The 14446-nt window shown below is 35.9% G+C and overlaps 1 pseudogene; it reads right to left on the minus strand.

Moving 5' to 3' along the window:
* LOC123234225 overlaps nucleotides 1–14446 on the minus strand; it is a 91201-nt pseudogene that overhangs the window by 1549 nt on the left and 75206 nt on the right.

Genomic DNA, 14446 nt, shown 5'->3' on the forward strand with positions numbered 1-14446 from the left:
GTACGGGGGGTGAAGGGGAAAGTAAGAGCATGAATCATGTTACCATGTTAACTTTTCTAAAAAATAAAAATTATTAAATAAAAAATAAATTCTATATACATTTCAAAAGCATCTAAGTATTTTCTACTCTTTTCTCTAAAACCAGTTCTCTGATCAGCATTATGTCAGTTTCTGATATATGCTTCATCTTCCTGGTCTTTAGCATGAAAAAGTCATTAGGTTCACCTGATTTTCTAATAGCTGAAACTGAATCCATCACTGCCTGTCAGCACATGGGCCAAATCAGCACTGACTATGGTGCTCAGGAATGTTCAGGCTACATACATGAACATTTCTCTCTTTCCTTGCATATTTTGACTTCAAGGGTTTTTGCCTTGGCTGTTTTAAATACTTATGTTTAATATTATTTAAGGGTGCTAACTTTCAAAGATGTAGAGAACCTTATTTTAGCAAATCTCCATGGAAGAGAATATTTCTGTCACCAGTCATGTCATCTTGGCTGTAGCTACTTTTGCTATCAAGGAGACTATTGAATGTTGAATTTGCATCTCCTTTAACAAAATATTAACATCCTCAGTGATCTGGATGTTTCTCTGACCTGGAACATGCAACTTCTTGGTGCACTTGGACCCTAGGTTGGTCCTCAGTCTGTCCCCCAATCCCTAGGTTGTGTTGCTATTTGGCCAACATAGCTTGGGCTTAGGCTACCTCCAACTACCTCTATGGCTGACTCAGTTGGGGCAGTCCAGAGGAGAAGAAGGAAGAGGAGGTAGAAGAGGAGGGTGGGAGGAAATCAGTTCAGGAGATACTCAGCTCAGCCACGGCCCCAAATCCAGCTCTAAATGGACCACCAAAACCAGACAAGAAGAAATTTAGCCCCTTCTGGAAAACTCCAATTCCACCCTGGGTTGCCTTTTGACCCTTCTGGGAATTAATTCACCCTTGGACTCAAAAGGCCCAACACTGCCATTTAGATCTGGGGCTGCTCATTTGTTCTAGGAATGTATTTTCAAGGAAAACTAAGGAAAACATTTCACATATTCCTTTTATTTACTTGTGATAATTCTTTTTTCCTCCACTCTAACCTTCTGTCCCTCAAACATGGCATTCAATACCTCTCATGCCTTTGCATTAGATTTTTCTAATGTTTGGAATGCTCTTTATGCTTATCTCTTCTTCATGGGGTGCCCCTCTTCTGCTAATGCTTGACCTTCTTCATGAGCTAGAATTCCAAATATTTTCTTCCCAAACTACCTTGTATTAACTACTTTTTGTGAATTTCTATATATTCCTTTTATATTTATTTTGTATATATTTATATGTACCTGTACCCTGCATTAGAACATAAGCTTCATGAAAGTAGTTTGTTTCATTCTTTGTACTTCTTCCCCCCACCCCCATAAATTACAGAGTAGGCACTTAACAAATGTTGGTTGAATGAACAATTAAAACTTATTGTTATTAAAGTAAATTATATATATATGTATATATTAATGTCTGTTCAAATAATAATAGCTTATGTTTATTTTTATATTTAAATTCTTTCCCAGATTACATATAAGTACAATTTTCAATTATCATTTTCTGACATTTTGTGATCTATGTCCTTTCCCTCCCTCCAAACCCTCATCCTTCCCCAAGGCAACAGGCAATATGACATAGGTCATATTGTATTATTATATAATAATATTTTCATGTTCATCATGTCATGAAAGAAGACACATATTACTTACACTAGATAAAATTAATGGAGGGAATAAAGTGAAGAATGGCATACTTCAATCTGCATGTAGACTTCCTCAGTTCATTCTATAACATTTTATAGCCTTTTTCATCAAGCATTCCTGGGAGTTGTCCTGGATCCTTTCACTGCTGACAATAGTTAAGTCATTCACAGTTGATCATCATACTTTATTGCTGTTACTATGTACAACATTCTGGTTCTTCTCACTTAACTTTGTATCACTTCATATGTCTTTCCAGGAGATTTTTGTGTGATCATCTTTTTTTTATTGCATAGTAGTATTCTTTTAAAATCATATACCACAATTTGTTTAGCCATTTTCCAATTGATAGACATTCCTTCATTTTCCAGTTCTTTCCCACCACTAAGAGCCACTATAAATATTTTTGTACAAGTAGGTCCTTTCCCCCTTTTATCTCCTTGCAATATAGACATAGTAGTGGTATTGCTGGATCAAAGGACATGAATAGTTTGATGTCCCTTTAGGCATGGTTCCAAACTGATCTTCAGAATGGTTGTATCAATTCACAGGTCCACTAATAATGTATTAGTGTCTCAATTTTCATATCCCTTTCAACATTTATCATTTTCCTTTTGTCATATTAGCTTCTCTAATAGGTATGAAGTTATACCTCAGAGTTGTTTTAATTTACATTTCTCTAATTAGTTGTGATTTGGAGCAGTTTTTCATGTGAGTAAAGAAAGTTTTAATTTCTTCATTTGAGAATTGCCTGTTCATATTCTTTCACCACTTATCAATTTGAAGAATGCTTTGTATTCTTATAACTTTGTCTTGGTTCTCTATATATTTGAGAAATGAGACATGCATCAGAGATATTTTCCTTAAAATATTTTCCCCAGTTTGTTTTTTCCTTTTGACTTCTGATTACACTGGTTTTGTTTGCGCAAAAATTTTTCCATTCAGTGTAGTCAAACTTATTTGTTTATATGTAATGATATTTGCTATCTCTTTTTTTTTAAACCCTTAACTTCGGTGTGTTGTCTCATAGGTGGAAGAGTGGTAAGGGTGGGCAATGGGGGTCAAGTGACTTGCCCAGGGTCACACAGCTGGGAAGTGGCTGAGGCCGGGTTTGAACCTAGGACCTCCTGTCTCTAGGCCTGACTCTCACTCCACTGAGCTACCCAGCTGCCCCTGCTATCTCTTTTTAAGACATAATAACTTATATTCATAGAGCACTCTGAAGTTTGCAACACACTTTACATATGCTTTCATTTGCTCCAAATATGTATTTGGTATTACCAATATTTAGTCATTTCATGCAAAGTTAGAAATTGTTTTGATGCTATGGTTTCACTAGTGTTTAAAAAAATTCTGATGTGGAAACTTCTTTCTAGAAATATTAATAGGTTATATTTGAGGAACCTAATTTAAACAGTTCCCTGAGGGCATTAAGAGGTTAAATGACTTTCCTGTGATCACAGAATCAATCTGTGTCAAAGGCAAGATTTAAACCCCAGGATTCTGTACTTTAAGACCAGTCCTTTGTCTGGTTTGCCACATTCCCTCTCCGAGTTCTAGCAACAGTGAAAAAAACTTTATGTATAACCCTCAAAAGCTACAAGCATCTCTAGTATAAAGGAAGGATCAGGGACCTCTGTGTCTCTAAAGACTGCCCTTACATGCTGCACAGAGACTTGACTACTTGCCTTTGTTTTGAGAGTGAAGTCTCCTTTTTTTTTTTTTTTTTTGTATTCTGGTGTAGGCTACAGTTTTATTTTTCCTGGCACCAGGTTTATGCTAGAATGCTTCTCAGTGAGTGGAAGGCAGAGTGCTCTCCCTAGAAGAAAGGGGGAAAAAAGATTAATTTATTTCATCGGCTTGCAGAATGATGGTCCACTTTGGCAGACAACAAATTCACCACAGTCCGTGGCCTACATGAAATCATAATTAAAGACAGATGCCTTTCTCCATTATAAGTCATCTTTACTTCTCATTTCAGCCAGAAAAGAAATCCTTGTTTAGACTGGTGTAACTTACTTTCTTGTGTCCTTTGGCCTCCCTCCTTCTCATCTTTTTAATTTTTTTTCTGTCTTGAAATCCTTGATATTTACCTAAGGAAATGAGGAAAGTGGGGGAGGGGGAAGGAGTAGATGTTTCTTGGCACAGGCTGAATCTCACTGGACTACCATATGCAATGGAATTAAATGCTTATTACACAGAAAGGGGACAGGCTATTTTATTTGAGAAGGAAGAGAAAGAAAAAATTCTCAAAATGAATGTGAGCCTTTCCTATTTATTAATCTCTTGAATTATATTGAAGCATGTGCTTCTTTGGAAGCAAGAGAATATTCTTCTGACTATAGTACACATATGTGGGTTTGTTTGGGTTGTGATTATTAGACTTTTAAAGTATCAGAAAATAGAGGGTCAGAGAGGCTGCAGTATTAATCTATTTTGTGCAATCAAACCTGATAATTTCATTTTTTTCAAATCTAATGAAGCCTCTTATTATGTATCATTGAAAGAATTTTTTTTACTATATATTTTTTAAACCCTTGTACTTCGGTGTATTTTCTCATAGGTGGAAGATTGGTAAGGGTGGGCAATGGGGGTCAAGTGACTTGCCCAGGGTCACACAGCTGGGAAGTGGCTGAGGCCGGGTTTGAACCTAGGACCTCCTGTCTCTAGGCCTGACTCTCACTCCACTGAGCTACCCAGCTGCCCCCCTTGAAAGAATATTTTAATAGAATATTTCCTCCATCTATGACATTCCATCTCCTGCCTCTGAACCTGACACATAATAGATGCTTAATAAATGCTTAGGGACTACTTGATTGAAAGATTAATAGCTGCTCTCCATGTCTAGAATATACTCTTGCATCACGTTTAAAATCTGTAGCTTCTTTCAAAGCAAGGCTCAAGTGCCATCTCCTCCTAGAGATGAAGTTTTCTGGACCTCTACTCTCACACCTTCTCTCAACTTCAGTTCACTCAAATCCTCTCAAGTTCATTTGTGTTATTTCATGGTTATAAACATCCTATTGAGTTTGAACACACATATAAAGCTCCTCAGGCTGTCAGGAGGCATTGGTGGTGAACCTCATAATCAACTTCATACATGATGTAATCCTATAGCATTTCTAGCTGTAAGAGTTGATTATTGCAAAAGGACCTGGCAAACTAAGCATTCAGTTTGCAAATAGGTAGAAGGCAAATCAAAGAAAGGGTGAGATTATAATACTCATTCAGAACTCTTTGGAGCATAGACTCAGATTTCCTAACATACTCATAGACAATTATATATATAATATGCATATATAATATATATATACATATATACATACATATATACATATATATATATATATCCCAGTATTGCTTGTGGATATGTGCAATGATATTAAAAATAAAGAGAATATATCCAGAAAATTGGCAAAGATTATAAGAAATTAGAAAATTAGACCATTTGAAAAGTAGACACATCAATACATCAATGATGGAGTTTCATATCAGTCACTATCATAAAAGCACACTCATACAAATCCCAAACCACACAAAAAACATAAATACACTAATGTGAAAGTTAATATGCTTTGATCTGCGTCTACCTCCAACAGTTCTTTCTTTGGAGGTGAATAGCATATCATAAGTCATTTAGAATTGTCTCAGATCACTGGAACAACAATTCCTTTTCTTAAGGAGCTCACATTCCAATGGAGGAGACAGAAAAATAGCGGAGTAGAATAATGATGATGATGATGATGATAATACTAATATTTATATGGTGCTCTGTGATTTATAAAATTGGTCCAATTTTTGGACAAACTGCTTGTTATTTACAATCCAAGACCCACTTTGCCATATGGCTTTGGTACTAAAATATTTAATATAGTTAGGTATATCATAGACTCTTATTTCAACCCATGTTCAGGCTTATTTCTACTGCTATCTTTTAGAATAAAAAAAAAGACATTTATAGCATTTAAGTGATAGCACAATAGCTACACATGACTGGTATGACAATGATTTCCCCTCATAAGCTCTTTATTCGCACAGAGAACTCAGGGGGAAAATTATGAATAGCTTTGTAGAGTCAGAATATTTTATTACCAGAACTGTCTTGGCCTCCAATTCTAGAGCTATGCTTCTATAAGAGGAGCTCCTACTTTATGATAGCAAATGAACACTTTCTCGTGAAAGTATGAAAGTAAGTCAGTCAATAAATATTTATTAAGAACCTAACATGTGCCAGGCACTATGCTAAGTCCTAGGGATACAATGAAAAAAAAATAAAATTAAAAAAATAAACACAATCCCTGCCCTTAAGGAACTCACAGTTCAATGGGGGAGGGGAGAAAACATGCAAACCCTTGTATAAACAAGATATGTATACATGGCAATAATGGCACATACATGGCAATTCCCAGAAATATCAACTTGATGATTATAACATTCTTGAAGAAATCAACAGAAACCTAGACATCTTTGTCAATAGGCCTTGTGAGAACACATTTTGAAAGATGTCTCCTGATCATGGATAAAGGACAAATAAAGTCTATCTTTGATTAATTGCCACTTTTGAACATAGTTGTTTTTATTGCAGTGTCCAAGACATTCTGCCATTGACCTTCTGAATAGGACTCAGCTCCAAGGTTTTTCTGTCATGTGAATACAATCATTTAATTTCATGTAATGTGAGCTACTAAGAATTATTGAGCTTCCTTGGAATAGGTTTTTAAAAAAATAAACAAACTCTTACTCTCTATCTTAGACTCAATATTAAGTATTGGTCTAGGGCAGAGAAATGGTAGGGGCTCTGGTAACAGTATGTAGGATAGACTAGAATTGTTAGAGGTTTGAAGCAATATTGTAATAATGTAGATGGAAGGTGACAAGGACTTGAACTAAGGGAGCTGCTGTTTGAGCTGAGAGGAGTCAGGCAGGAGAGATGCTATGGAAGAGGAAATGGCCAATTTTAGCAGATGATTGGATAGTGGGGTGAGAAAGAATGGAAGTTGAGGATAATTCAGTTATGGACCTGAGAAACTGGAGAATAATAGTATGATTGTCAGAAACAGAGAAGTATAGAAAAGTGAGGTGTTAGGAGGGGGGCAATGTATGAAAATTGAATCAAAGATGTCTCCAGGACATTCAAGAATTGGTGATTCAGGACTGAGGTTCAGGGAAGTGACTGGGGCCTCATCCACAGATTTATGAGCTATTTGCATATTCCAGTAAGTCCCCTGAAGTTGATTAGGTCACCAAATGAGAAAATGTAGAGTTAAAAAAATACAAAACTTTGGGAAACACCCACAGTTAAAGGGTGGTATATAGATGACATTCCAACCTTTGGAACTGGCCAGGCAGGTAGGAAGATTAGGAGACATTAGTGTTATGAAAATTCAGAGAGAAAGTGGATCATTGGATAGGGACCCAGGTCTGGAGACAGGAGGTTCTGGGTTCAAATGTGATCTCCAACTTTTCCTGGCTGTATGATCCTGGACATGTCACTTAACCCTCCTTACCTACTCCTTATTGGTTTTATGCCTTGGAACTAATAATTAGTATTGATTTTAATACAGAACGTAAGGGTTTAAAAAAGCCCTTAAAGAAAGAGAAGAGAATATCTAAGAGGAGAGAATGGCCAACAGTGTAAAATGTAGCAGAGAGTTAAGAAAGGTGGAGACTTAAGAAAGATGATCAGATATGGCAATTAAGTGGTTAAAGAAAGAGAAAGCAGTCTCAGTTAGTGATGAGGTGGGAGACCAAAATGCAAAAGATTGAGGAGTGAATGACAGGAGAGGAAATAAAGACAGCAAGAGAAGATAGCTTTTTCAAGGAATCTGACTGAGACTAGGAGGAGACAATAGATGCTAGGACAATAGCTTGAGGGGGACAGTAAAGTGCAGTAAAAGTATTTTGAAGGTAGGGAAGACTTGGGAGTATTTGAAGACATTTGGGAAGGAACTATAGGCATCCCTTCCATATCACAGGGGTTCAGAGCTCAGCACCCTGCTAGATGGAAAATCAATGTAAAATTTTTTGACCCTCCCTTTGTTCCAGAGAAGAAGTCGGGATTTTTTTCTTTTTTCTTTTGTGGAGTGTTCACAGTACCTTATGTAGAATTTGGGTTAAGTATGTTGTAATAGGCTATAAGTCAGCCAGTGTTAACATTTTAACTTTGGTTTGATGCCTGCTGGTTTTTCAAGTTCTTTTCTCAAACTTTTCACTTATTTTAACTTTAAAAAAGAAAGTGTGTATATGTATGGTATCAAAAGGTAAAATATGTTGATATCATGTAATACTACGCATATGTTATATATTTCTGAGTTTCTAAACTTACACTGTATTGTCTGCAGCTTCCCCCAAGCTCCCCCCAAATTCCCATTTAGTTTCTTATGGAGACCATTTTCTCAAAGGAGTAAATGACAATGTGGAAGAGATACCTGTAGTAGTTAGGGTAAAGTTAAAGATGAGAAAGTAGGGAGGGATGGTTAAGGAGGCTATCTGCTGGAGAAAGGGGGAAGAGAGGGATGGATACATGAAGAACAGGACTTTTCAGGCTGAAAGACTTTCTCATTGTCAGGGGCTGGGCAAAAGGAGAAAAGAATGAAAAATGGTATCAAGGGGTTTTTGATGAAGAAAAGTAGAGACCATCACTTGTACATTCTCCCATGTGTATGCTATTCTACCTTAGGGTACATAACATACACACATGCTAGACTGAATGTACTAATGCACCTACAGGGACCAAATTCCTTTAAAAAAAAAAGACCATAGCTGCCACTAAAGGGATGATCAGGAACATAAGTCTTTTAGAAATGATGACATATTCTCTAGAGATGGTGGTGAACAAATATCAGTAAATTGCTATTGAGTGCCAGGAGTGCTTAAAGGTGGCTAGAGACCTATAAATAGGAGCTGCCAGTGGAAACTGCAGATTAAAGGGTGAGTTTGGGAAAAGCTTATTGCTTGGAGGTCTCTTATCTTCTCCCTCAAGAGTGATTCACAATTGGATGGCAAAAGCCATCCAGGTAACAGATATTGTGGAATCAGCAATGATAGAGGCTTGCGAATTCTGGGTAGGGACAAATTACCAAGACTAAAAAACTGACATGACAAGTTCTAAGGAAAAAATACTACAGACTGGATGAAAAGTTATGATAGCAAAAACTCCAAAGCTTCTTTAAATGGTCAGGTTCCTCTTCATGGGGAACTGAAACCTAAACAGAGTGGTCTGTCAAATGGCAGAGTGGTCTGTCAAAATCTTCAGTTATTTTTGACTTGATCTAAAAATGTTCTGGATTTGAAAAACTTCCAGCTCTGCAAGTTGTCATAGACTTCAACCACACCTGTTTATCAATTTCCTATCAACTAATTAGAAAACAAGTCGTCTAGACAAGAGATTTTTAAGGAGGTGTTGGGACAGGCAATAAGTTAAGTTTATCTACAGAATTGGGATATTTTCCAAGAAAAGCTCTCATGCTGATTGAATGACTGTGTTTCGCTACATATGACATCATGATCCAAAATTCACATATAGTTTATTTTCTCATATGTCCAAAGAAACAGCTACAGTTGGTCATCTCACATACTTCATCAATTATGTATGCCCTTATCCCAGTTAGCCTAGCAGAAATATATTCTGTCGCTTATAGTTTTTTTTTAATATCTGCAAATGGGGAAGAAAAAAATTGAATTGGATTATAAAATGTCTTTTTTAGGTTAAATGATGATTATAACAACAATGATAATAGCTGAAATTTATCTAGCACTTTTATTTTGGCAAAACATTTGATTCATCATTCAAATATCTCATTTGGTGCTCTGGTGTGCAAACTGCAGTTTAGATTAAATGATTGACCTGGGTTCAAATGATTAATAAATGTATATGCAGCACTTAAACTCAACTTTTCCTCATTCTAAGTTTGGTACTACATTCGCAATGGTAACTTACCTCTATGAGGAGTATCTTGGTTTCTTCCTTTATTTCCCTGATGTCAGATTATATGGCCTTTACTATACAAAATGAATGTACTTAAAGATATAAAAGAATGGATGTTAAGGTCTTTGGCTGATTTTGTTCCTCTCTTTAAAATGTTTAATTTTATTCCTTGTATTTAGAAAAAAAATATAAATCTTTATTGTCTTTTTTAGCCAAAATTAGATTATCCCCAGAAATCTACCATTAGAATACATTGTGTGACTGCATGTAGCCTTTATTATAGGTTTCTTCTTTTTCTGTGTATCTTATTCAATTCTTCATTTCTATTCTTTATCTAAAAATAGAACAGAATGCATATAGTGTAGGTAAGAGCATAATTAAGAAATAGGGGCTAAAAATCCAACATGAGCTTTAAGGTTGTGTAATTTCATGCCCCACATTGGTATATTTAGGACCATATTCATACACACCTAAGTACTATCTAGAAATTAAACACTCTCCAGTTACCTACATTCATTTTAATGTCTGTATAAATAAAATTTTAATAGGGCTCAATAAGGATAAAATCCTTAACTGCTACATAAATGTAGAGTCAATAAATCTATATAATTCTTCCAATAACTATTAATATGATTTTGTTGTTCAGTCCATCTAACCTTTGTGACCCAATTTTGGAGTTTTCTTGGCAAAGATCCTGACGTGATTTGCTATTTCCTTCTCCTTTTCATTTTACAAATGAATAAACTGAGGCCAACAGGGTTAAGTGACTTGATCTTGGCCACATAGCTGGTGTCTCAGGCCTAATTTGAACTTAGATCCTCTTTAGCTGCCTTGGTAAAGTGAACAGATAGGTTAGTTCTAACCTTCATCTCTCTTTGGCTCTGGAGTTCCTCCCTTATGAGAAATGTGTAGAAAAGGTTCTGATCTAGTAGCCCAGGGGCAGTCACATGAAATTAACATAGCACTGGATGAGGGTACATCTAAATTCTACTTAAATTAAAAAAAAACTTTTGATATGGTTACCCACCAAAAAATTTCTAATAAAAAGAACTACTATAGAATAGGCAATATTATTTTATGCTGGTTATGTATCTGACCACACTGAAATAACAGGAAATATGGTAGAAATCCAAATGGCAGCTGAGTTGCAATGTAAATAAGTACAGGAGAAAACACTTATGGGAAAGTAATTCAAGCTATAAGTATAGAATAACGACTGTAAGGCTTTCAAATACAATTCAAGAAAACAATCTGGGCTTCATTAAATACTTTTTGCAGAAGTTGTCACTTTGATATATGGCATTAAACAAATTGTAAAGTATATTTGATTTGTGTTTTTTATTATAGAAATGAATAACTCTTTCTTTGCCCATTCAAATTTGCCCTTCTTTCAATGATAGTCTTACTCATCCTTTTTCCTCAAAAGCTACAGTCTCTAATGATCCTCTTACCATTATTGAAATTACTTTTAGGAAAGAGTGTGTTATATGGAGAGAATGCTGGATTTGAAGCATGACAACATCTTTACATGTGGAAGCTTCTTTTACAACTCTGGTTTCTGCCCCAGAACTGCAGATTCAGGAAGTGAATTAAAAAGGATAAAAAGTATCCAGAACTTAAAAAGGGGTTATGTTATGTAATTAAATGTTGTACTGAGTAGGAAACTTTAAAGACAAACTGGACCATTTGGTTAGTGGCTTCTGAAGACAAGGAGGTATGGCAGGACTTTTAAGAGCCATGTCCAACATTCCAAGCCATAGAATTTGCTATGAGAAAGGGATCATCTGGTACTGTGATGGACTCCATATCCCTTGGTAATGGAAATGAATGTCTAAATGGGAGAATTCCATAGGGGATTGGGGAGGAAAAGTGGATATGTCTTTGATTTGCCCCTAAATTCACACAATAAATGAGGCCAAAAAAGTGAGTTCAAAATAAAATCAAAGGTTATGAGAACAACTCTCCTGGGTAGTGAAATGTCCAGCTAATATAAAAGTAAGCCACAAAAATATTTTCTCAGTGTCCTGGAAATGGACGGTGATTTTTACTGTGGGCTAAAAGAGATAAACTATGCTTATGGAAATATGAACTTCAAAATCTCATTTAAGGCCCATAGAAAGGAGTTGAGTCACTAAAAGCCATCTAGAAAAATCACAGAATCTCAGAATGGGAACAGCCCTCAATGCTCATCTCTTCCAGACTTCATCGCCACAAGAAACACCTTTATAAAGTATTTGAAACTTAGTTATCTAACCAATGATTGAAGACTTTTAGTGAATTGGAACTCATTACTTCCCAAAGAAGCTTAATCAACTTTTGAATTGCTCCAGTTATTATGGAATTTTTCTTGACCTCAATCTTAAATATCCCATTTTATATCTTCTACTTCTTGTTCCTCCTTCTAACTTCTAAGGCCAAGTGAAACATGTCTGACTTTTCATTCAACAGTGCTTCAGATTTTCTAAGAGAACTCTAATGACTCCCTTAAATATTCTGTTCTTTAGTCTAAGTATCTGTAGTTCCTTCAATCCATCTTCATATGGCACTATCTAAAAACCATTCACTTTCCTAGTAGCCAGCATGACTACATTGTTCCTCTGTTCCCAGAGTTAGATCTTTGATGATCTATGATTTTGATGATGATGATTTAAGACCTGAGAGTAGTACCTTGACTCAGAACAGGTGAAAGCCTTTAGTTGATTGATGAAGAACAGGGAAAACTGCCTACTGCAGCTTCATACAGGGACTATGTTTCCTTGCCCCAAAGTAGGGTCTGATTCCTAGAAAGTAAAAGAGGGCAGCAATCATTTCATACCCTTAAATATACTGCATAGAACCTGTTGAAAGTTTGTAGCTCTCCAAACAAGTTTCCTCTAGAATACCTGAAGCCACAGAAATCAATACTTAGAGAATACTTTGACAGCATCCTGGATGAGATAGACCAGGATTAGACAAGACCATAGCAGTAATGCTTCAAGTGCACTAAGTCTGGTCCTAACACAAAGTCCTAATCAAGGAAGAAAAACTGGAAGAACAAATAATAAAATGATGAGTTGCTATGATTCTAGTTCTGTCCTAGACAAAAACTGATGAGAATAAATTTAAAACACCTTTAAGAAAAGTCTCAGAGAAAATTCAGTTTTGAAAAAAGGAAAAGAACTTTTACTTGGAGGCATCATGAGAGGAAAAGAAGCTTTCATAATTTCTTTCAACGTGACAGGAGATAGAAGTGATTTATTTAAGTGAGGTGGTAAATGGTGCACTGGCCTTGGAGTCAAGAATATCTAAATTCAAACTTGGACTAAAATATTTACTATCTGTGTGATACTGGGCAAGTCATGTAAATCTCTGCTTGCCTCGGCTTACTCAACTTCCTTCCTTCCTTCCTTCCTTCCTTCCTTCCTTCCTTCCTTCCTTCCTTCCTTCCTTCCTTCCTTCCTTCCTTCCATCCTTCCTTCCTTCTTTATTTACCATAAATCTTTTCAATGTAGATACCCTATAAATCTTTGCCTGATGTTATTCAGTGTAACTGAAAGTAATATATAATGCAAAGTATTATATTGAAGAAAAATAAATAATAAATATAACAATAAAATCCTCATGTATTTATAGCATAAAATTCAATTACAATAAATATGCAGTGTAGTAAAACAAGGACTAAGCTGGGCGTCAGATTTTTTTCTCTTGTCTTGGCTTTTTCACTTGCTAATTGTGCCACCTTGCACAAATTACTTCTCTGAGTCTTCATTTTCTCACCTATAGGATGGAATAATAGCACTTGTGCTGCATCACAGACTTGTGAGAAAAGAATGCTGTCAATCACTGTAGGAATATGTGTTTATCCTAGAGTTATCAGACTAAAATGGAGATGTGACTGTCCAAGGTACTGAAAACTAAGACCAGATCTTAAAGGAAACCTAGACTAATAGGAGGGGGAAAAAAGTTTTTCACTTACTATACTTAATTTTTGTAACTAAATATTCTTTATATTCGACAACTAAGGATCATGGGTGGGACGCAATTCATTAAAATGTTTTTAAAGATTTTCACAACTATAAGGAAACAATATTGGTTTTTCCTATTTAGAAGATGTAGTGTATAGAGCACTGGACCCAAAATTAGGAAGAGTCGAATTGAAGTCCAACCTCAGATATTTCCTAGGCATATGACTTTGACCAAGTGACTTGGCCTCTGTCTACCTCAGTTTCATTAACTGTAAAATGGGAATAATATCACAGACCTCCCAGGGCAGTTGTGAGGATCAAATGAGACATTCATAAAGCACTCTGCAAACCTTGAAGTATTGTGTAATGCTATTATTATTATAATTATTACTAGGCATATGCATATGATCTCAATAGTTCTAAAATTGTGAGTTTATATTTCAGGAGGCCTACATATTCTTTTAAACTTTACATTTAATTATACATGGGAAAAGTCCAGTCATATTCAGTCTAATAATTTATACTACATGAAGTAGGATAACATTGAAGATACTTGTCACTTAGTATGATTTTATTATAGTATTGGGGGTCAAGGGATCTTTCTATATCAAAGGCTATAGACCCCAGCAATAACAATGAAGGATCACATGTGTTAAAAATCAACTCAAGAGGGGGGCAGCTGGGTGGCTCAGTGGATTGAGAGCCAGGCCTAGAGACGGGAGGTCTTAGGTTCAAATCCGGCCTCAGACACTTCCCAGCTGTGTGACCCTGGGCAAGTCACTTGACCCCCATTGCCTACCCTTGCCAATCTTCCACCTATAAGTCAATACACAGAAGTTAAGGGTTTAAAA

This window comes from Gracilinanus agilis, chromosome 2 (assembly GCF_016433145.1).
Source record: "Gracilinanus agilis isolate LMUSP501 chromosome 2, AgileGrace, whole genome shotgun sequence".
Classification (NCBI taxonomy): Eukaryota; Metazoa; Chordata; class Mammalia; order Didelphimorphia; family Didelphidae; genus Gracilinanus; species Gracilinanus agilis.